Here is a 22,685-nt window from a genome sequence, read left to right on the forward strand (position 1 = left end):
GTCCCCACCCGTCACCATACATAGTTATCACAATGTTACTGACTATATTCCATGCTGTACTTTACATCCTGTGACAAATTTTATAACTGGCAGTTTGCACCAATTAATCCCCTTTCCCCTTTACACTCATCCCTCAACCCCCCTATCTGGCAACCATCAGTTTGTTCTCTGTATCTAGGAGTGTGTTTCTGTTTTCTTTTTCAGCTCCCACATATAAGTAAGACCATATGGTATTTGTCTTTCTCTGTCTGAGGAGTGACACGATTTTAAACTGGAGCCGACACTTACGGCTAAGCCCTGGCAAAGGGCTGGGAAGAGGCTGCAGACAGCCCACGCCCTCTCTGGCGCCTCGGCTAGGGAAGCAGGACACGGACGCCCGGACCAGACACTCATTACTAACTCTCAGAAACCTATGGTTCCGGAAGGAGTGCTGTGCCAGCCAACAAAAGGGGACTCCCGCATGTCTCCTGGCAGGAGGGAGCCCAATGCTGGAGCCCTCTCCCAAATACCAGGGACACAACCACCACGAGCTACACGCCTCACTGCTTACAGTAGTAGCCCAGTCCTCCACTTCTCCAAAGGGACAGACACAACCTCACGTTTAAGACTCTTCTTCACAGCTTCGGGCTGACTGAGCGTGCCCTGCTTGGGACACAAAGCTCACTACAAGCCATTACTTACTGTGATCGGATCATTTCTATTCCTGTGTTTCCAGATGTTCTCTTACAGATGAAACTGCTCAAAGTCCCCTTTAAAACAGGCACTGTTAATTTACTATGTGGTAAGTACTGATCTAAAACTCACTTTTACATGTATGAACTCATTTTTTCCTGAAGATAAGGAAACTGAGGCACCAAGAAGCAAAGCAGCCAGTCATGGGGGTGCTAAGGTCTGGACTCGGCCTGCCTGCTCCAGAGCGCCAGCCCTTAATTCCAGCACACACCGCCTCTCACCACCGTACGTCCCAGCAAGCTCAAACTTGAAAAGAAAGCAAAAATAAGAAGTCAAATGCAATCAGAGCCGGGTTTCAGCCCTGTCCCGACAACTCGGGCTTACGATTAGGATCTGGTGGGTCCTCTTGCGTCCTCTCTCCTTCGTGCCGAATGGTTTGCTAACAGGTTCCCAGCGTAACCTCCCAGGTTTTCCGGAGTGTTGATATGCAGTTACACACCTGCTGCTGTGCTTCCTTTAATGACGACATTTAGTCAGTCCTCTGGCACATTATTACAGAGATGGCAGTCACCTGCTTATGGCTGCGGAGCCCTAGGTGGACAAGGGTCTGAAATGAAGGCTATGATTTGGAGACTGCACTCTTAAGTGCTTCTCGTTAAACAGTTTTTTGTTTGTTTGTTTGTTTGTTTTTTATAATTTAATTGCTTTTTTTTTTTTTTTAAAGATTTTATTGGGGAATGGGAACAGGACTTTATTGGGGAACAGTGTGCACTTCAAGGCCTTTTTTCCAAGTCAAGTTGTTGTCCTTTCAATCTTAGTTGTGGAGGGTGCTGTTCAGCTTCAAGTTGTTGTCTTAGTTGTGGAGGGCGCAGCTCAGCTCCAGGTCCAGTTGCCGTTGCTAGTTGCAGGGGGCGCTGCCCACCATCCCTTGTGGGACTCGAACCGGCAACCTTGTGGTTGAAAGGACGCACTCCAACCAACTGAGCCATCCCGGAGCTCAGCTCAAGGTGCCATGTTCAGTGTTAGTTGCAGGGGGTGCCGCCCACCATCCCTTGCAGGACTCGAGAAGTTGAACTGGCAACCTTGTGGTTGAGAGCCACTGGCCGATGTGGGAATCGAACCGGCAGCCTTCAGAGTTAGGAGCATGGAGCTCTGACCGCCTGAGCCACCGGGGCTGGCCCCTCGTTGAACAGTTTTTTTTGTGCTGACGAAAGGACTCTCCAGTCCAAGGGTCAGCAGTGGGCAGTGGACAGGCCACCAAGCCAGGGACCAGTGGTTAGTGCCACTCACTCCACTGGACAACTTCAACATGTGTGAAGTCCTCACCTACAAAGTAAAAATATCTCCCTAACCTACTGATCAAATGAGGCAGGGTAGCGAAGAGCACTGTGAGAAAACAGGAGAGGCATAATCCTCATCTCTGTGACTCCCGAACTCCCCACAAATTTTTTCCCAAATGCAGTTGAGGAGAATGCAACTAGAAAATGCAAGGGACCCAGAAGAGTGACCAATGCGTGAAGTTTGTAAGGACAGTACCACAGACCACTGCAGAGCACCACATTTCCACACAGCTTGATCTGTTCACTAAAACAACCCTGCAAGACTCCCCCATTTGCAAATGAAGACCTGACTTCCAGTTCCCAAGGCCTCACAATAAATAAATGGCCGAGTTAGGGCCTGAACCCAGGACTCACTGCAAACCCCAAGTTCATCCACTGACCGTCATACAGGAAGGCCCAGCGTGGACACTGGCCAAGAGCAGGCGGGCACACGGGCTCCTTTGTCTCACTCAGCACTCACTACCTTCCCACCACTTAGCACAGAACAGGCCGCAAGAAGCAAGGAACATGTTTAAATGGATGAACGAAGAAATGCAAAATCATTCTCCCTTACTGATGCCACAAAATTTGTTTTCATCCAAAAAAATTACATTTAACTGACAACCAGTACTTTCAGATGGCATGTGAGCAAATACCAATGCAGGTATCTTAAGTAAGTGCTTCCAAGAGGAAATCCCACGAGGAAATGGCAATTTCGATTTCAGAAGAGGAATCTGGGAGAAGCAATTTTATCTCAGCTGCCTCACAGTTTAACAAATCACCACCACCCCACAGACAGGCCTCCACTATGGTTACTATACTGATTCGTGTATCCTGAGCCACAGGACCAGAACAACTCCAGCTAGAGAAAAGCACACGTTGACTTTCTCCTCTGACAGTGACAACCACTTTCTCTATTTCTGCTCCTTCATGATACTGTTTACTGTCCTTCAATTACTATACTATTTTTAACTATATTTTTGCTGAAGTAATGAAATCTTTCAAAATGTACTGTTTCACTAAACAAAAGTTATACCAAATTTCATTTTCCCGAATTCCATGAGGGTGGCTTACAAAGTAAGGGTTGGGTTGGATTTCTGTTTATTTTTCTGGGGGGAGGGGGAAGATGGGGAAGTTTGGCAGGGTTGTGAGTAAGGAAGATTAAAATACTGGCCACAAAAGCAAACCGAGAGTCTTTCAAAATTTAATGGTCAGTAAGTAAATGTTCTTTTTTATGAAGTGATTGGTTTCCGTGGAAGACAAATGATAAAAGGAACTGAGACAAGACCACTGCTGAGTGTCTAAGAAATAGATATTCTGTACACACAAAGGGTGAAACAGGGGCTACTGTATTAATGCTGAGACTTCTGAAAATGGTACCAGGTTTTCCTCTTAGGAGCTAGGCAGGAAGTACTTAAAATCACAAGAATAAGCCTAAGTAAAACTCTGCCAAAGGTACAGTCTCTGAAAAGTAATTATGCCAGTTGACGAAGACTGAGAACCCTATTTGTGCTATCAAGTAATTATGAGCACACGATTTTTTAGCTGGTCTAGTTTTCACAAAAATAACAGTGTCAAGTGAAAAAAAAGCAAGATACAGTTATTTTTGGTAACTTTTGGGGGGGAAGGAGGGACCCTTGACCCAAGCAAACTGTTAACAGAGGAGCAGCTCACCTTCCAGGGAATCCCCCCATTGTGTGAGAAGCTGGAATAGTGCAGAGAAAACATAGCACTACCGTGTGGGAGAGAAAAAAAGGCTGCAGTCGGAGAGAAAACAAAACATTCTACCAACAAGTACAAGAAAACAAAAGAAAGACCTCTTCCTATCAACCCGTTGCAGAACCCACTCCTGTAGATGTCTAGGAAGAGAAATAATAATTCATTAATTGCCATGAATAACCAAGGTAACAAGACAGCTCAGAAAGAAAATGAAAAGTCTCCAGAAAATGAACTTAAAGACATAGAAATATGTGACTTAAATAACAGAAAATTCAAGATTGCAGTTCTTAAAAAACTCAATGAGATGCAAGAAAACGCAGACAGGCAGTTTAATGAACTCAGGAACACAATCAAACAACAAAATGAACATTTTACCAAAGAGATTGAAATTTTGAAAAAGAACCCAATAGAATTCCTGGAGATTAAGAACTCAATAGAAGAAATTAAGAATGAAATATCCAGCTTAGGTAGTAGAGTTGACATGATGCAGGAAAGAATCAGTGACACTGAAGACAGAAATATGGAAATGACACAGATGGAAGAAGAAAGACTTGAGACTTAAAAGAAATGGAAGAACTGTACAAGAACTTTCTGACTCCATCAGAAAGAGCAATATAAGAACAATGGGCAAACCAGAAAGAGAAGAGAGAAGGGAACAGAGAATATATTCAAACAAATTGTTGATGAGAACTTCCCAAGCTTGTGTACAGAACTGGACCCTCAAATCCAAGAAGCAAATAGAACGCCTAATTACCTCAACCCCACCAGGCCTTCTCCAAGTCACATTGTACTGAAGCTGTCAAAAATTAACGACAAAGAAAGAATCCTCAAGGCAGCCAGGGAAAAGATGACGGTAACCTACAAAGGAAAGCCCATTAGATTATCATCAGATTTTTCAGCAGAAACTCTACAAGCCAGGAGAGAGTGGAATCAAATATTCAGACTACTGAAAGAAAGAAATTATGAGCCAAGAATAATATATCCAGCAAAGATATCCTTTAGATATGAAGGAGGAATAAAGACCTTTCCAGACATACAGAAGCTGAGGGAATTTTCTAACACATGACCTGCACTACAAGGAATACTGAAGGAGGCTATTCGACCAGCATAAATAGGGATAATTTGTGACAACCAAAACATAAAAGGGGAGAGAGTAAAGGCCTGAACCAGAATATGGGAATGGAGAAAGTAAGCATGCTGAAGAAAATGGAATACTCTAAATATGAAACTTTCTTTCACATAAACTTAATGGTAACCACTCAAAAAAGATCCAGAACTGAAATATATAACATAATAAAAGAAGAAACAGAGGGAAACATCATAGAATACCACCACACAGAAATAACAGACAACAACAAAAAGGCAAAGAAACCATGGAGACAGTCTTACCAGAAAACCAAAGATACAATGATAGGAAATCCTCACATATCAATAATCACCCTAAATGTAAATGGACTGAACTTCCCAATAAAAAGGCACAGAGCAGCTGATTAGATCAAAAAAATAAACCCAACCATATGCTGTCTCCAAGAGACGCATCTCAGCTACAAGGACAAGCATAGACTCAAAGTGAAAGGGTAGAAACTGACACTCCAAGCAAATGGTATCCAGAGAAAATCAGGTGTAGCCATACTGATATCAGATGACACAGATTTGAGGATAAAAAAGGTAAGAAGAGACAAAGATGGACATTTCATAATGATAAAGGGGACTATACAACAAGAAGACATAACAGTCATCAATATTTATGCCCCCAAACAGGGAGCACCGAAATATACCAAGCAACTAGTGACAGAACTAAAGAGAGAAATTGACCAAAACACAACTATAGTAGGGCACCTAAATACATCATTGACAGCTATGGATAGATCATCCAAACAGAAAACAAAGAATTAGCAGCCCTAAATGACACATTAGATGAAATGGACATAACTGACATTTATAGAACACTTCATCCTAGAACATGAAACTACATTTTTTTCTAATGTACATGGAACATTCTCAAGAATAGACCATATATTGGGACATAAAACTAGTGTCAGTAAACTTAAGAAGATTGAAATCATACCAAGTATATTCTCTGAACACAAGGCTTTGAAATTGGGTATCAACTGCAAAAAGAAAGCAGGAAAAACCGCAAATATGTGGAGATTAAACAACATACTTTTAAAGAACGACCAGGTCAAAGAAGAAATAAGAAGAGCGATCAAAAGATACATAGAAACAAGTGAGAATGAAAATACATCCTACCAAACTTTCTTTGGATGTAACAAAAACAGTTTTCAGAGGGAGATTTATATCATTACAGGCCTTGTAGTCACACAGCAGCCTTGCTGACTGTCCCCCCCACCATGTCTTTCCTCGAGGAAAGAAAAGTCTGTGAGACTGTGCCTTTTTAGGACTTTGCTTATCTCTATGTTTTACACCTTATGTCTCTGTCTGGTCCCCAAAAGATGGTTTGCAGCCAATGACGAGTAAGATTCCCCGAGGGAACAACTCAAGCCAGGCAGAACCGAGTGAGGACCCCCAATGAGCTGCCCTAGAAGATCCAAAAAGGAGCCTTGCCCCCCCTTCCCCCTGCCTGGGAAAAGCCATTGCTGGCTCTGGCTTTCCTCTCTCACCTGATTGTGAGAGAAGTCATGAGGGCAATAAAGATCAGTTCTCTCCACTTATCTCAACAGAACTGTTACAACATGAGAGACTTGACACTGAGAGGGTACATATCGTAGTTAAGACATCATGGGACTTTATGCTTCGGCTGTTGACAGACAAAGGGTGACTGGAGCAAACATTTTTCTGCTATGATGTATGAGTCTCACAGACCATGTAAGAAACAATGTTACTTTCTTGTATTTGTATACTTATCAATAAAAACCTCCAGTCGGCTTTATTCTGGGCTCCAGTCTTTCAGAACTGGCCTTCTGAGATTTAACTGCATTAAGTCTCTGTTTCTTTCTTTCTTAAAAACTTAACCCAAAGCTGCCCCTTCTCACACCCTCACTGCACGTGTTGTGCTGGATGCGACAAGGCCTATCTCAAGAAACAAGAAAAATCCCAGATAAATAACCTCACGTTACACCTTAAAGAACTAGAAAAAGAAGAACAAATGAAACCCAAGGTCAGCAGAAGAAAGGAAATAATAAAAATCAGAGCAGAACTAAATGAAATAGAGAACAAAAAGACAATAGAAAAAATTAATGTGACAGAGGCAGTTCTTTGAAAATATTAATAAAATTGTCAAACCTTTGGCTAGACTCACTAAGATAAAAAGAGAAAAGACACTAATAAAATCAGAAATGAAAGAGGGGAAGTTATCGCAGATGCCACAGAAATACAAAGGATCATCCAAGAATACTGTGAAGAACTATATGCCACCAAATTCAATAACCTAGAAGAAATGGACAAGTTCTTAGAAACATACAGCCTTCCAGGGCTGAATAACGAAGAATTGGAAAATCTAAACAGACCGATCATCAGTATGAAAATTGAATCAGTCATCCAAAACCTTCCCAAAAGCAAAAGTCCAGGACCAGATGGCTTCCCTAGTGAATTCTACCAAACCTTCAAAGAGGATCTAATACCAATCCTGCTCAAACTCTTCCAAAAAAATCGAAGAAGAGACAGTACTCCCTAACTCATTTTATGAGGCCAACATTACCCTGATACCAAAACCTGGTAAGGACAGCACAAAAAAAGAAAACTACAGACCAATATCTCTGATGAATACAGATGCAAAAATCCTAAACAAAATTCTAGCAAATCAAATGCAACAATGCATTAAAAGATTATTCATCTTACTAAGTGGGGTTCATCCCCGGGGCACAAGGATGGTTCAACATCCGCAAATCCATCAATGTGATACATCACATAAACAAAATAAAGAACAAAAATCATATGATTATACCGATTGATGCAGAAAAAGCGTTTGACAAGATATAACATCCATTTATGATTAAAACACTTAATAAAATAGGTATAGAAGGAAAATGCCATAACATAATAAAGACCATATATGACAAACCCTCAGCTAATCTCATAATTAATGGTGAAAAATTGAAGCCCTTTGTTCTACGTTCAGGAACACGACAGGGCTGTCCCCTATCACCTCTGCTTTTCAACATAGTGTTGGAAGTCCTCGCCAGAGCAATCAGGCAAGAGAAAGAAATAAAAGGCATCCAAATTGGGAATGAAGAAGTTAAATTGTCACTCTTTGCAGATGACATGATGCTATATATAGAAAAACCTAAAGACTCCACCAAAAAGCTATTAGAAACAATAAACAAATACACTAAAGTAGCCAGCTACAAAACCAACGTACAAAAGTCCATTGCATTCCTATATACTAACAATGAAATCTCAGAAAAAGAAATTAAAACAATTCCTTTTACAATTGCAACAAAAAGAATAAAATACCTAGGAATATACTTAACCAAGGATGTGAAAGACCTATATGCTGAAAACTATAAGAATTTTTAAAAGTAATTGAAGGAGACACAAGGAAATGGAAAGACATTCCATGTTCATGGATTGGAAGACTCAACATAGTTAAAATGGCCATATTACCCAAAGCAATATACAGATTAATGCAATCCTCATCAAAATCCCAATGGCATTTTTTAAAGAAATAGAACAAAAAATCATCAGATTTGTATGGAACCACAAAAGACCCCGAACAGCCAAAGCAATCCTAAGAAAAAAGAACAATGCTGGAGGTATCACACTCCCTGACTTTAGCTTCTACTACAGGGCTACAATAATCAAAACAGCATGGTATTGGCAGAAAAACAGACACGTAGACCAATGGAATAGAATTGAGAACCCAGAAATAAACCCACATAAATGCGGACAATTTTTTACAAAGAAGCAAAAAACACACAATGGAGAAAAGACAGCCTCTTCAACAAACGGTGCTGGGAGAATTGGAAAGCCATGTGCAAAAGAATGAAACTGGACTGCTATCTGTCACCATGTACCAAAATTAATTCAAAATGGATCAAAGACCTAAGCATAAGACCTGAAACAATAAACTGCATAGAAGAAAATACAGGTACTAAACTTCCAGACCTTGGGTTCAAAGAGCATGTTATGAATTTGACTCCAAAGACAAGGGAAGTAAAAGCTAAAATAAATGAATGAGACTATATCAAACTTAAAAGCTTCTGACAGCAAAAAAACAAAACAAAAAAGAACCATAGACAAAATAAAGAGGCAACCAACTGAATGGGAGAAGATTTTTGCAAACGGCAGCTCCGAATAGGGGGCTAATATCCAAAATATACAAGGAACGCATACAACTCAACAACAAAAAAAACAAACAACCCAATTGAAAAACGGGCAGAGGACCTGAAGAGACATTTCTCCAAAGAGGACATACAAATGCCAAATAGACATATGAAAAAATGCTCAACATCACTAATCATCAGAGAAATGCAAATAAAAACCACAATGAGATATCACCTCACCCCAGTCAGAATGGCTATCATCAACAAGACAAATAGTAACAAGTGTTGGAGAGGCAGTGGAGAAAAAGGAACCCTCATACACTGTTGGTGGGGATGCAGACTGGTGCAGCCGCTATGGAAGGCAGTGTGGAGGTTCCTCAAAAAAGTAAGAATAGAATTACCATATGACCCAACAATCCCTCTCCTGGGTATCTACCCAAAAAATCTGAAAACATTTATCCATAAAGACACGTGTGCTCCAATGTTCACTGCAGCTTTGTTTACGGTGGCCAAGACAGGGAAACAACCAAAATGTCCTTCGATAGACAACTGGATAAAGAAGTTGTGGTATATATACACAGTGGACTACTATTCGGAGGTAAGAAAAGATGAAATAGGACCATTTGTGACAACATGGATGGATCTTGAGATTACAATGCTAAGTGAAATAAGTCAGAGAGAAAAAGTACAGAACCATATGATTTCACTGATATGTGGTATATAAAAACGAAAAACAACAAAAGAACAAGACAAACAAATGGAACAAAAACTCATAGACACAGACACTAGTTTAGGGTAGAGGGTAAGGAGGGAGGGGGGCCCTAGAAGAGGGTGAATGGGGTCTAATATATGGTGATGGGAAGAGAACTGACCCTGGGTGGTGAGCACACAATGTGAGATAGTTAGTGTAATACTGAATTGTACACCTGAAATCTATGTAACTTTACTAACAATTGTCACCCCAATAAACTTTAATTTTTAAAAAAAAGAACATAAATGAAATACTAAGCATCACTGAAGGTATCAAATGAACAGAGTACACAGTACATCATCTTTCTAGTGGCACAATATCAAATATTTGTTGGAATTATTGTACTTAATGTCTATTTGTTAAGTACTTTAGTAGGGTGACCCTATCCTGATTTCACAAGTGATAAAATAAAATGTAGATTCCAGAGACTGTCTTCCCTAGAGGTAGAGAAAGTCAGTTCACCAAACTCGCAAGTTGGGACAAGAATGTATAGGGTTCAAGGAGCCCCCAGGGCCTCTGCTCCAGAGGACTGTTCCCATCCGGACCACTGGCTGAAGCCTTCTCTAAACCAGTGGTGCTGGCGACAACAGTATTTCTTTAGGTCCATGCTGGCTCCACTCCACAGCCACTCTCTCCATCCTGCTGAAAGCACTGGAGCCCCGCCATCTAAGCACAAAAGGGCGTTTTGTTCGGAACAATGGGCAAGGTTTACTAACGGAGAACACAGCACTTACGACACTGGCCTGAAAGTCTACAGCCACCGGGGGAGCACAGCCCAGCTCGTTTGCTCGGAGAGACAGACCCAGTGTCCCCCATTTCTGTCATCTAATGGCATCTTACACTGCTGTCTGGTGCACACAAGGAACTCGACAGAAGTGCGCTGAGCTGGTTAGTAGACAGTGGACCTTAGAGCCATTCTGACTCAATGCTGTAAAGGGCTCTGTCGTAGTGTAACCATGACCCCTTCATTTCTAAAGGTAGGAAAACCGAAGCTCAGAGAAGGGAGAAGATGGCCCTGGGCACACAGGGAGTCACTAGTGTGTGTCTGGAGTCCACGCGCGGCTTATTGGCTGTGTGATCCTGGATAAGCTGCTTAACTTCTCCCACTTTCCTCATCTATAAATGGGGTGTGGTAATGACAACCTGAGGGACAGCGTAAGAATCACAAGTGCCACGTGGAGCGTCTGGCCAGCAGACAGGCGACACACATTAGGGGTGTCTATGATTACTGGACAAACCTACGACCAAAGTGTACTGGCCAGGCCCGTGGACATTCCACAGCACCTAATTGCTTTTGCTCACATGATTTTTATTGCTGGTATCAAATAACTGAAATTTTCTTATCTGTCACAACTACAACTGGTTTCAAAAATATGATAAAAAATAGTTTCTCGTATACATAATTTATTTCTCATGACCAATGCCACTTCCCTATGTTAATACCCAAATAGCTTCTGAAGTCTTTAAAAAGTCCAACTGATAGCTGAAGAAAATTATGAAAGCCTTAATAACCAGATGTAAAATTTAAAAAAAATGGCCCAGAGAAAGTCCAAGATGGCGGATTAGGGGGGGGGAAATGGCCTAAAACAAATTTACATTAAGAAAAATTATGCCTCAAATTGCATATATTTATTAGTTTTTATTTAATCAAAATGGTGCTGTTTCAACAGACATAGCACCACTGAGGTCGGGGAGAAGCCAAACTCCAGAAGGCTCTGCACTCGGACATGGAAAGAAGTGACAGATCCGACGCAATTTTCAAACGCAACTGCGGCAGAAACCATTCTTTTCCTTGACTCCATTTTCATCCCTCCATCAAATATATACGAGCACTTGTGATGAGGTTAAGTGGGACCAGGCATGTTCTTCCATCTGGCGCAAGGGAGAGACATCGAGGCACAAAACACAAGATTTCTGCCTTCAGGGAACTTATACTCGAGCAGAGGGACCTGGCAGTAAAACGGCTAAACCGTCCAATCACACGGCACGTTAGAAGGCACTAAGTGATATGGGAGGGCATGGGAGGACTGGGAGTTGGCAGGGAGGAGGGGACATCACAGGTGGGGAGGGCGGCAGGCATTCCAGGCAGAGCAAGAGCGAAGGCTAAGACTAGAGGACTGGCCTTGGGAGCAGGACGGGGATCAAACCAGTCTGTTTATCATCATTTTAAGCACTGAGATAGCTACATTTCATCTGTATTTTGGTCCGTAAGCAAACAAAAATACAAAGAGTTTTGTAACACTCAAACCTCACTAGTCCAAAACAGAACTCTAAGTCTTCCCCAGTCTTGTCTCCCTGTTTCTACTCTTAAACGCTTCTAATTCATTCTCCGTAGAAAAGCAATCAAATCATGTGCCACCCCTGCTTACTGCCCATCAATGGCTTCCCACAGTCCCTACGAGAAATCTGCAATCTGGCCCACAGCCAGCAGGGCCCTCCCAGTCTGGCCCACAGCCATCCTTCCGTGGTGCTGTCCCAGACGCACTAGGCTGCCTTCTGTCCGCAAACACATCCAGCTCCTTCCGGCCTCAGCCGTAGGCCTGCTCTTCTCTCTGCCTGGAACAAACTTATCCCAGCTACTCAGTGCCTTATTCTTTGTCGGTTAGGTGTCTGGTCAAATTTCACCTCCAAGTTTTGAGATCAGCTTCCCTGACTACCTCATTCACAGTGGCCCAGACTCATGCTCTCTCAAATCACCCTGGGTATTTTGCGTTTTCTTTCTCTTCAAGGGCATTTGTCACCACTAGCAGAACACAGACTCTGGAGCCAGACTGCTTGAGCTCAAATTCCTGCTCAGCCACTTACTGGCTGTGTAAGTTTGGGACATTTTCTTAAGTCCTCTGGTCTCAGCTTTCACATCTGAAAGCATGAGGCTAACAACACTACCACCTCCTACAGTTAATGCGTGTAACATTCTTAGAACAAGTGGCTGACACACAGGACGCACGCCAGTGTCGGTCACTGGTATTACTGTCAGCAATTCATGATCTGTCTCCCCTGTTAGAATGTAACCCCCAAGAGGGCAGACTTGCCTGTCTGACTCACTACTGTATTCACAGCTAACACTTCAGAGGCCCTCAGTAAGCATGTACTGAGAAACAAATACACGTCCAGGTATAACACTCTGGACTGGCAATGCTACTCCAAGTTTGACTCCAGAGGCGTCTGAGTGTAAGAAAAGCCTTTGCTTCATTCAGTCACAACTGACGTCTGACTGAAGAGGCTCTGGGGACACAAGCAGCTAACGACACAGACTCCAAATCTCAGTCCATCACTCACAAGGAAGTTACAGACTGCAAACGGACAATCTCTATATCAGACTGGGTTTTGTGTTTTGAGTTACCTGGGTTTTATGTTTCTAAGAATTACGTCAATTCCCAAAGTTGGTATACAAAGCAAAAGTAGCTGTGTCTCTGACTGACTGGATTTGGAGATTCAAGCAAGTGTAACTTCAGAGACAGGGAAGTAAGAAAAGGAGAGTTCTAGACCTCACCCCTAAGTGTACATGGTACTGCAGGAAGAGCCAGTGAGTAAGTCAGGAAGCACAGGGTGACCAGACACCTGTGAGTATAGAAAATTCTATGTAGATTTGATAAGGAAGGAAAAAAACACTCTGCAATCCAATTAAACACATTAGAAGGGACTGTTTAACAACACTGACCTAAGATGGGAAGGCCCTGAAAAAACTATGGATCAGTATCAGGGACGTGGTTTAATAGTTCTTACAGTAGAACAGAAAAGCGTCTAGTTCTAAAAATGATCTTATGGGTCATATGTAGGACACAGCCAATACTCTAAGTTGTTAAAACAGCATACACAAAACTGTATGGCAGCCTGGAACAAGGCGAATACACAGCAGAGACAGAAGCCAACATGGCTGCACAGGGCTTTGCCAACCCCCTGCACTCTGCAGCCCTGAGTATCTGCTGGCCGAAGTAAGAACAGGCTGTTTGCTTGGCTATTTCTGAGTGGTCGAAACAGCTCTGTTCTCTCCGTCATCCGCCTGAAATCAATCTCCTGGGAGGCCAGCAGATGGTAAGGAAGCACGTGCGTGGACGGCCGTAAGGTCCTACAGCTGCCAAAAGGCAGTGACTAAGAATGGGAAGGAGGGGGCCAGGCCAGTGGCTCAGGTGGTTGGAGCTCCATGCTCCTAACTCCAAAGGCTGCCAGTTCGATTCCCACATGGGCCAGTGGGCTCTCAACCACAAGGTTGCCAGTTCAATTCCTCGAGTCCCTTGAGGGATGGTGGGCAGCGCCCCCTGCAACTAAGATTGAACACGGCACCTTGAGCTGAGCTGCCGCTGAGCTCCCGGATGGCTCAGTTGGTTGGAGCGTGTCCTCTCAACCACAAGGCTGCCGGTTTGACTACCACAAGGGATGGTGGGCTGCGCCCCCTGCAACTAGAAACGGCAACCGGACCTGGAGCTGAGCTGCGCCCTCCACAACTAAGACTGAAAGGACAACAGCTTGACTTGGAAAAAAGGCCTGGAAGTACACACTGTTCCCCAATAAAGTCCTGTTCCCCTTCCCCAATAAAATCTTTAAAAAAAAAAAAAAAAAAAAGAATGGGAAGGAGGAAGGCTTTGGGGTCACCAGCATTCAAAGCCCAGCCCCGCTACTTAGTAGGAACGTGCCCTAGGCAAGCCATTGGTACCACAGTATTTTCATCGCTAAGAGGGGACAATAATAATATCCATCTGACAAGATTGCTGAGGAATGGGCACGTTATGATGTCTGTGCAATGAGATCCTGTTCACCGTTAGCATGAGCATGACAGCTGGTAGCTGAAATGCCTGGAATATAATAAAACATACCTAACGCTGAACAAATAAATCTTTGGTAGTTAAAATTCCCTGGAATTATTATTATTATTTTTAAAGATTTTATTGGGGAAGGAAGGGGAACAGGACTTTATTGGGGAACAGTGTGTACTACCAGGACTTTTTTCCAAGTCAAGTTGTTGTCCTTTCAATCTTATTGTGGAGGGTGCCGTTCAGCTTCAAGTTGTTGTCCTTTCAGTTGTGGAGGGCGCAGCTCAGCTCCAGGTCCAGTTGCCGTTGCTAGTTGCAGGGGGCACAGCCCACCATCCCTTGTGGGAGTTGAACCGGCAACCTTGTGGTTGAGAGGACGCACTCCAACCAACTGAGCCATCTGGGAGCTCAGCGGCAACTCAGCTCAAGGTGCCGTGTTCAATCTTTAGTTGCAGGGGGCACTGCCCACCATCCCTTGCGGGACTCGAGGAGTGGAACCGGCAACCTTGTGGTTGAGAGGATGCGCTCCAACCAACTGAGCCATCCGGGTGCTCAGCGGCAACTCAGCTCAAGGTGCCGTGTTCAATCTTAGTTGCAGGGGACGGAGCCCACCATCCCTTGCAGGAGTTGAGGAATCAAACCGGCAACCTTGTAGTTGAGAACCCATGTGGGAATCGAACTGGCAGCCTTCGGCGGGGCTCCAACCACCTGAGCCACCAGGCCAGCCCCTCCCTGGAATTATTTTACTTACCCGAATGAATGTCAATAGCTCTCAAATATAAACCCCATTTTTCAAAAAGTACTAAACTTTTTGGGATTGAGGGAAACCCTAGAATTTTTGCATCCCCCTTTCGTTTAAAAATGAAAACAGAATAGCTAAACCCAGAACTATCTAACATCTGTATGTGATAGGTGCTTTAAAAACCTTACAATTATGAGGCCATGGATTAAAATTTTAGAAATAAAATCTTTTCAATTCATGTGGAAAACAACTTGGAGGACAGATGAAAAGATGCACATTCTGTAAACCAATGACGGTTGATTTTACCCAGACACACGAAGTGGTGATTTTGTCATTGAAACTGTGGCGGCAACTCATCCGGGTTCAGGGTGAAACAGTAAGTAGTGTGTGCAGAAAGGAGAAACTAAAGCCCAGTGGAGGCCAAGCACTCTTTCCAAGGGGAAAAGAAGACACTACCCCTTCCATCTGTCACTCAATACTTAGCTAAGTAACACTGCCACTTTTAACCTGGACTTACCCCGGCTTTGAAATGAGTGAATCATTCATTCTTTCCCAAGTACCTTACGCTGTGTGTGTAGAAAACTCCTGGAGCAGTGGCCTTGCAGCCTGACCTTCTCAGGGTTATACAAGATAGAAACGATCTATCTAGTCCAGTATTTAACCCCAAGCCGCAAATGAATAACAACGCTTCATTTACTCAGGGGAGGAGATTCTGATCAGGGCCAAGAGCATGACATACTTGCAAATGATTTCCATACAACAGTTCGGAACACTTCTGTAAATCTACAGCATATTTTAACAAGTCAATAAAAATGCAAAGCATTTCAAATAACTGTAACCCCGGCCTAGAAAATGTGGCCTTTTTCGAAAGGCCCAGCTGCAGGTCCTTCAGTGCCTAGGATGGGAACTACAAGAGTAGTCGCTGAATGAAAGAGCGGAATATGGTGTCTCTAAAACAACTGCTTGAAGGGTGGTGAACCTGACATTGGAAAGGTGACAGTAAAGGTAAAGGGTTAGGATTAAACATAAAGTTTCACTTCCGCTTTGGCTCACATATTCTGAAAAGGAAGCAGAGACATCACTAAAACTTCCCTGCTTTGGTGGACAGGAAGTGGCTCCTTTATTTGGCATTTCTCTCAGGTGAGGATGAATGTTTTTCATGTGTTTATTTACATCTGAAATTTCCCATAGGGTCTATTAGTTTCTTTGTCTACCTACCTCTTTACTGAAATCTTGATGTATTTATTCCTACCAATTTGAAAAAACTGTATACTTACTGACCTTTTGTGATATTTGACATTCCCAGACCATTCCATAATTTCGTTTTTAATGAGTTTAATATTTTGCATATATAGGTCTGCAAACCTTTTCCTCTGAGCTCTGCTTTTAAAGAGAACGTTATCATTCCTTCATTGGCACATATCTAATAAAGTGTAGCAAGAAAGTTTTAAGGCATTATCTCTGATAAAACATTTTATTTTGCTTTTTCTCCACAATCTCTAATTTTAAACATTTCTCCTTGAACCCTCTGGATTTTATTCTGATGAATGTTTACCAGTTATCTTATTGCCAATCTTCACTCCCCACCAGGACCCACTGACACACATTTCAAGTTGGCGCCAGCAGCACCCCACTGCAGCCTCATAATCAATCCACTGTCTGACCTTAGAAAGGTTGACCATCTTTTGCACCTCAGTTTCCTCATTTGTAATAAAATACATTCAAGTCATATGTTCCAAGGTTGTTGGGCAATTAGAAATAATAAATGCAAACTATCTAGCACAGTGTCTGGCACATAATGGATACCCTATAAATAAGAAGTATTTTAATGATCTAATATCTGATGAGAACATAAAAGTAACATGCTCCAATACTCATTTCAAAAACTTCAAGAGGGCCGGCCCGGTGGCTCAGGCGGTTAGAGCTCCATGCTCCTAACTACAAAGGCTGCCGGTTCGATTCCCACAGGGGCCAGTGGGCTCTCAACCACAAGGTTGCCGGTTCGACTCCTCAACTCCAGCAAGGGATGGTGGGCTGCGCCCCCTGCAACGAGCAATGGCAACTGGACCTGGAGCTGAGCTGCGCCCTCCACAACTAAGACTGAAAGGACAACAACTTGAAGCTGAACGGCACCCTCTACAACTAAGATTGAAGGGACAACTTGACTTGGAAAAAAGTCCTGGTAGTACACACTGTTCCCCAGTAAAGTCCTGTTCTCCATCCCCAATAAAATGTTTAAAAACAAAACAAAACAACAAAAACAAAACAACTTCAAGAACATGTAAGTTTAACTGACTAAAAGTTAAAATACAGGGTCAGCCAGATGGCTCAGTTGGTTGGTTAGCGCACAAACTCTTAACAACTGGGGTGCCGGTTCGATTTCCACATGGGCCAGTGAGCCCACCCTCCACAACTAGATTGAAGACAACGAGCTACCGCTGAGCTTTTGGATGGGTGACTGGATGGCTCAGTTGGTTAGAGTGCAACCTCTCAACAACAAGGTTGCCGGTTCAATTCCCGCATGGGATGGTGGGCTGTGCCCCTGCAACTAAAGATTGAAAATGGCGACTGGACTCGGAGCTGAGGTGCACCCTCCACAACTAGACTGACGGACAACAACTTGGAGCTGATGGGCCCTGGAGAAACACATTGTTCCCCAATATTCCCCAATAAACAATAATAAAAAAATAAATTTTTTAAAAAGTTAAAATACGTTATTTTAGTTAAAAATAACATTCTATTATAAACTTAAATTACTTTACCTTTCTATATTTTAAGTAAAACTGTGTTCTATCTGTAGCAACACATGTAACACTAATTAACTAATTAAGAGAGATTTCTCACTTTAATTCGGTCCCCACACCAGTATTCTCCTGTAGCTAACTGAAACAGACTTGGGTGTGGTTTTGAAAACAACTCTGGGCGAGGCAACTAAAGATAAGCCAACCAGCCATCTGTTAACTGAAGTGAACTTTAATGCACCCTATCCTGTTTATAGTTCCCAGATCTGTCTCATAACATTCAAACAGAAAGAATCTGGCCTGGGTCTTCATCAAAATGCCGTCAGCCTCTCAATGCTAACTGATTAATAAATGTGCTGGCTTAGACCCCTAGAGCCACCTGGGTTCTGATCCCAGTTCACTATTTGCCAGCTGTGTAACCTCAGGAACACACCATCTCTGTCTACGCTTCACAGGTTTTCATTTGTAAAATGAGAACGATATCATTAGCTACTTCCTTGGTTTAAGATTAAGTGAGTTAATTTATGTCGTGTTTCCACACAGTGCCTGGCACACAGTAAGCAATACAATAAAGCAATATAATAAATGATAGCTATTATTATTATTATTATTATAAGCAGCAGCACCTTTAAGAACTGAGTCTCTTTAAAAAGGACACTGGAAGAATATTCTATGATGGGCACTAATTAATTATCCTCCTTGATATGTGGGACACAGCAATACCAATGACTAGAGTTTCCTCTTCCACACTGCTCTGTATCGTCAATTTTTAATACAACTGCTGGACTGCACGCTTACTGAAAGCAGGAGCTATTACAATGCTTTACCTTCCAACATTCCCTACACAATGTTCTCAACACAGATCTTAAATAATGCTTATTAAAGTAATACAACAGAGGGGCCGGCCTGATGGCTCAGGTGGTTGGAGCGCCATGCTCCTAATGCCAAGGTCTCCAGTTCGATTCCCACATGGGCTAGTGAGCTGCGCCCTCTATAGCTAAGGTTGTGAACAACGGCTCTCCCTGGAGCTGGGCTGCCATGAGCCGGAAGTTGGCATGAGCTGCTGTGTGCTGCTGCGGGCTACCAGGTACCGCCATGAGTGGCCGGCAGCCAGTGAGAGCTGCCATGAGCTGCTGTGAGCAGCCGACTGACGACTGGCAACGAAGGCTCATAACACCAGCGCGGGCCAGGGAGCTGTGTCCTCCACAACTAGACTGAGAAACAACGGCTTGAACCGGAGTGGGGGGCGAGGAGAGGTGGAAGAAGGGGGGGGAATAATTAATACAACAGGGAAAAATAGAGCAGTGAGACAAAACCTTAAAGCATACATTGTTAGGACGAGAAGAACTTCAGAAGTCATCTGGTCATTTCACAGACGATAAAACTGAGCAAAGTCATGACTTGACCAAAATCTCATACGCCAGCCAAGCTAGAGCTACCTCCTCCGTGTACCAAGAACACCCGCACACCGTGCTCACTCGGATAACCCTCACACTGGGCATTTTACCATCATCTCATTCCTAAGTTTTAGACCAATGCACAACCACTATTTCCATTACTAATAAATACCACTTGGGAGATCTCAAGTAAGGCAAACATTTGAGAGGCCCTACCACTCAAATAAGACTTACCATAAAAACATGTTATTTGTATATAAGAAATACATGAAACCTCCAAAGACTAAACAAAAAAAAGAACCCATAATTGACAAATAGAGAAACAAAAACTTACAGACACAGGGCAGCTGATTAGCTCAGTTGGTTAGAGCGCGGTGCTCTTGACAACAAGGCTGCCGGTTTGAACCCCACATGGGCCACTGTGAGCTGTGCCCTCCACAACTAGATTGAAACAACTACTTGACTTGGAGCTGATGGGTCCTGGAGAAAAAACTTAAAATAAATAAAAAGTTTAAAAAAACTCACAGACACAGACAACAGTTTAGTGATTACCAGAGGGTAAGGGGAGCGGAGGGTGGCAGATGAGGATCAAATATACCATGTTTCCCCGAAAATAAGACCTGGCCAGACCATCAGCTGTAATGCTTCTTTTGGAGCAAAAGTTAATGTAAGACCTGTTATGATATGATATGATATGATATGATATGATATGATATGATATGATATGATATATGATATAAGACCAGGTCTTATATTACATTAAAATAAGACCGGTTCCTATATTAATTTTTGCTCCAAAAGACGTATTAGAGCTGATGGTCCGGCTAGGTCTTATTTTCGGGGAAACACGGTATAAAGAAAAAGTGCTAGAACCCAGAGAGAAATTCACAAATCTGCTATCATAATGGGAGAGTAAAACATTGCTCGATCATTAATAGGCAAGGCAGTCAACAAATTAGTAAACAGTAAACATGAAATGACAGCAATGTAATTAATAAGTTTGATTATTAGAGGTACACAGAACCTTGCACCTCCCTGCTTTCCAAAACAACTAAAGAATACATATTCTTCTCTAGACTACAAGGAACATTTGTAAACATGCACCTCATATCTAGGTGGAAATAAAGGAAATCTCAACAAATTCCAGAGAATTAGTAACATACAAACCATTTCTCTGGTCATAATACAATTAAAACAAATCAATGACAAACTTAAAAAATATACATATGGAAATTTAAAAGCACATTTTAAAATAATTTATGGGCCAAAAAAGAAACCATAGTCAAAACTGAAACATACACGCATAATAAAAATATTATAACTGAAAACTGTTGGCTTGAGTAAAGAGCTACTACCTCTAGAGAAATGTATAGCCTTAAACACACATTTAAAAAAGGATAAGTGACCTTTTCCTAGAAGTTAGAAAAATAGCCTGAACTCCAAACCATTTAGGAATTACACTATGTGTTATATAATTTCTAATCCTTAAAACAATTCTGAAGGTTATAGCTTAGATTATAGCTACAAATGTTCTGATTACCTGAGTTTAAAAGCATAAACCATACGCCCCTTCAGGGGAAAGAAGTGGACATCACATAAGATGTAACTCATGTATCCACTCTTGCAAATGTCATGCAGCCATGATTTTTACTGAGAGTAAAGTTGAATTCACAGCTTTTTTTCACAGCACAGTGAAATCTGGGGTCAATGGCCTCGAGAGCTGACACAATGTACTGGCAACCCTCCATCGTTGTGGTCGGCAAAATCTGTACTATTTTCATGAGAATTCTACTTCTCCCTAGTGCAATATGAAGTAATCTAAATGGAAACGATCCACCAAGAAAAATTCAAACATACTTTAAAAGTGAACTGCTAGCTTGACTTCTATAAAACAGAAATGATAAAAATAACTGTGGGTGAGTGATATAAAACATCTCAATGCCCTGAACAGCTCTGGCAGGGATCCAGCCCGTTTCCCTACAGAGAAGGCCCTAGCAGGAGCTCCCGTGCAAGTTGTCCGCACAGATGGTCCTCTCTGTCTGACCTGAAGAGCCATGAGCCCTTGAAGGGGGACCTCTGCTCTTTATCTTTGATTCTCCAATGCCCAGCACAATGCCTGGCACACTGAAGGCCTCTGAATAATAAGTTCAGTGAATTAATAAGTCTCCTAAAATGCTACCACTACTGTCATTTAGAAACTTAAGAGACAAATAAAATTCATACTCTCATCACTTGACTAAAAGCTGGAAAAGAAACCCTGCTGAGAAGAAAACAATCAACAAAACACCCTGCGTAGAAAACAGAGCACATTCAATATTATAGATTCCCTAGGTCGGTGACTTTCTGGTGGTTATGCTGTCAAAGTACATTGTGCTGCAGTCCCCAGAGGACGATGCTCAGAACAAACTGAGAAGGAGTATCTGCCTTGCCATAAAAGAAGCCTGAATTCTGTGCTCTCTTAAAATGGATTTGAGGCACCATTATGTCTCCCATCCTCTCGGTTGGTGCCTTCTCGACCAGTATGTCTTTCCTTATTCAAAGAAGAAAAAAAAAGAATCTGAGAGGATCTGGATGGTGGGTCCTCTAGTTCCCCTAAAGATCGGTGCTTCCTACGGAAGTAGACAGTCCTAAAGGGACTCAAGCACCATCTCTTATGTTGAAAGTAAACTGACACCTTAAGATGCTTAACCACAGAGTTGGGAGGACTATGGGTGGAACTGGGCCCTTGCTAACGCTCCAGTCTTGACTTCCTGTTGAATGGTAACCATGGCAGGGGGTGGGGTGGGGGGTGGGGTGGGAGGTGGGAATGCGAATAAAGGGAGAAGCTATGTTAGGCTGTTCTATTCTTCCCATGTGGGTGGCCGGTAGGCAAGACCAGCCAGCGAGTGTGCACGCACTCTTTGGTTCTGTTTTTTTCTTTTCCCGAATAAACCATTTTCCTTTTGGTGGATTATCTGGAGAATTATTTGGCCAGTAGACAGTATCTCTCTCTCCCTGCTTGAACCTCCCTATTCAACTAACTGGATTAACGTTATCATCTGCGAATGAGGTTGGCCTGTTAACTAGAATATTCTTAACTCTTGGAAAGCATGGCTTAACCACAATGTTCTCGCTAAGCTGCAAACGTGTATAGCTGTAACAGATAAAAATATCTCTGCACACAGCTTTGATTTATTAAAAAGAGTGGGAGTAGTTAGTAAACAGGGCTTTCTATTGCCTTTCTGTGTCTTTCCCTCTTAAGTCTGCTTCTCCCTAGTCTATATGCTGGAAAAGGGAAGGAAAGGAAAATGCACAGAGAGCAAACCTATGTACCTCAGTGTTCCAGTTCTCTCACCCCGGCCCCACAACTACACCTGCAGTTTAGTAAGACT

The 22,685-nt window shown here is 42.5% G+C and overlaps 1 protein-coding gene across 13 annotated transcripts in view; it reads right to left on the reverse strand.

Moving 5' to 3' along the window:
• The window catches only part of ADD1 (adducin 1), an 87,273-nt gene that overhangs the window by 49,799 nt on the left and 14,789 nt on the right, over window positions 1-22,685 (reverse strand). The window contains exon 2 of one of the 13 annotated variants that reach the window (XM_074320468.2): window positions 19,649-19,794. The exons of 11 other annotated variants lie outside the window; for them this stretch is intronic. The gene's annotated coding sequence lies outside the window, so the exon portion shown is untranslated. Of the gene's footprint in view, window positions 1-19,648; window positions 19,795-22,685 lie in introns of those variants that run through there. One more of the 13 variants, XM_088793154.1, reaches the window with a different exon arrangement.

This window comes from Rhinolophus sinicus, chromosome 1 (assembly GCF_057876585.1).
Source record: "Rhinolophus sinicus isolate RSI-liver-muscle chromosome 1, RSI-T2T, whole genome shotgun sequence".
Lineage (NCBI taxonomy): Eukaryota > Metazoa > Chordata > Mammalia > Chiroptera > Rhinolophidae > Rhinolophus > Rhinolophus sinicus.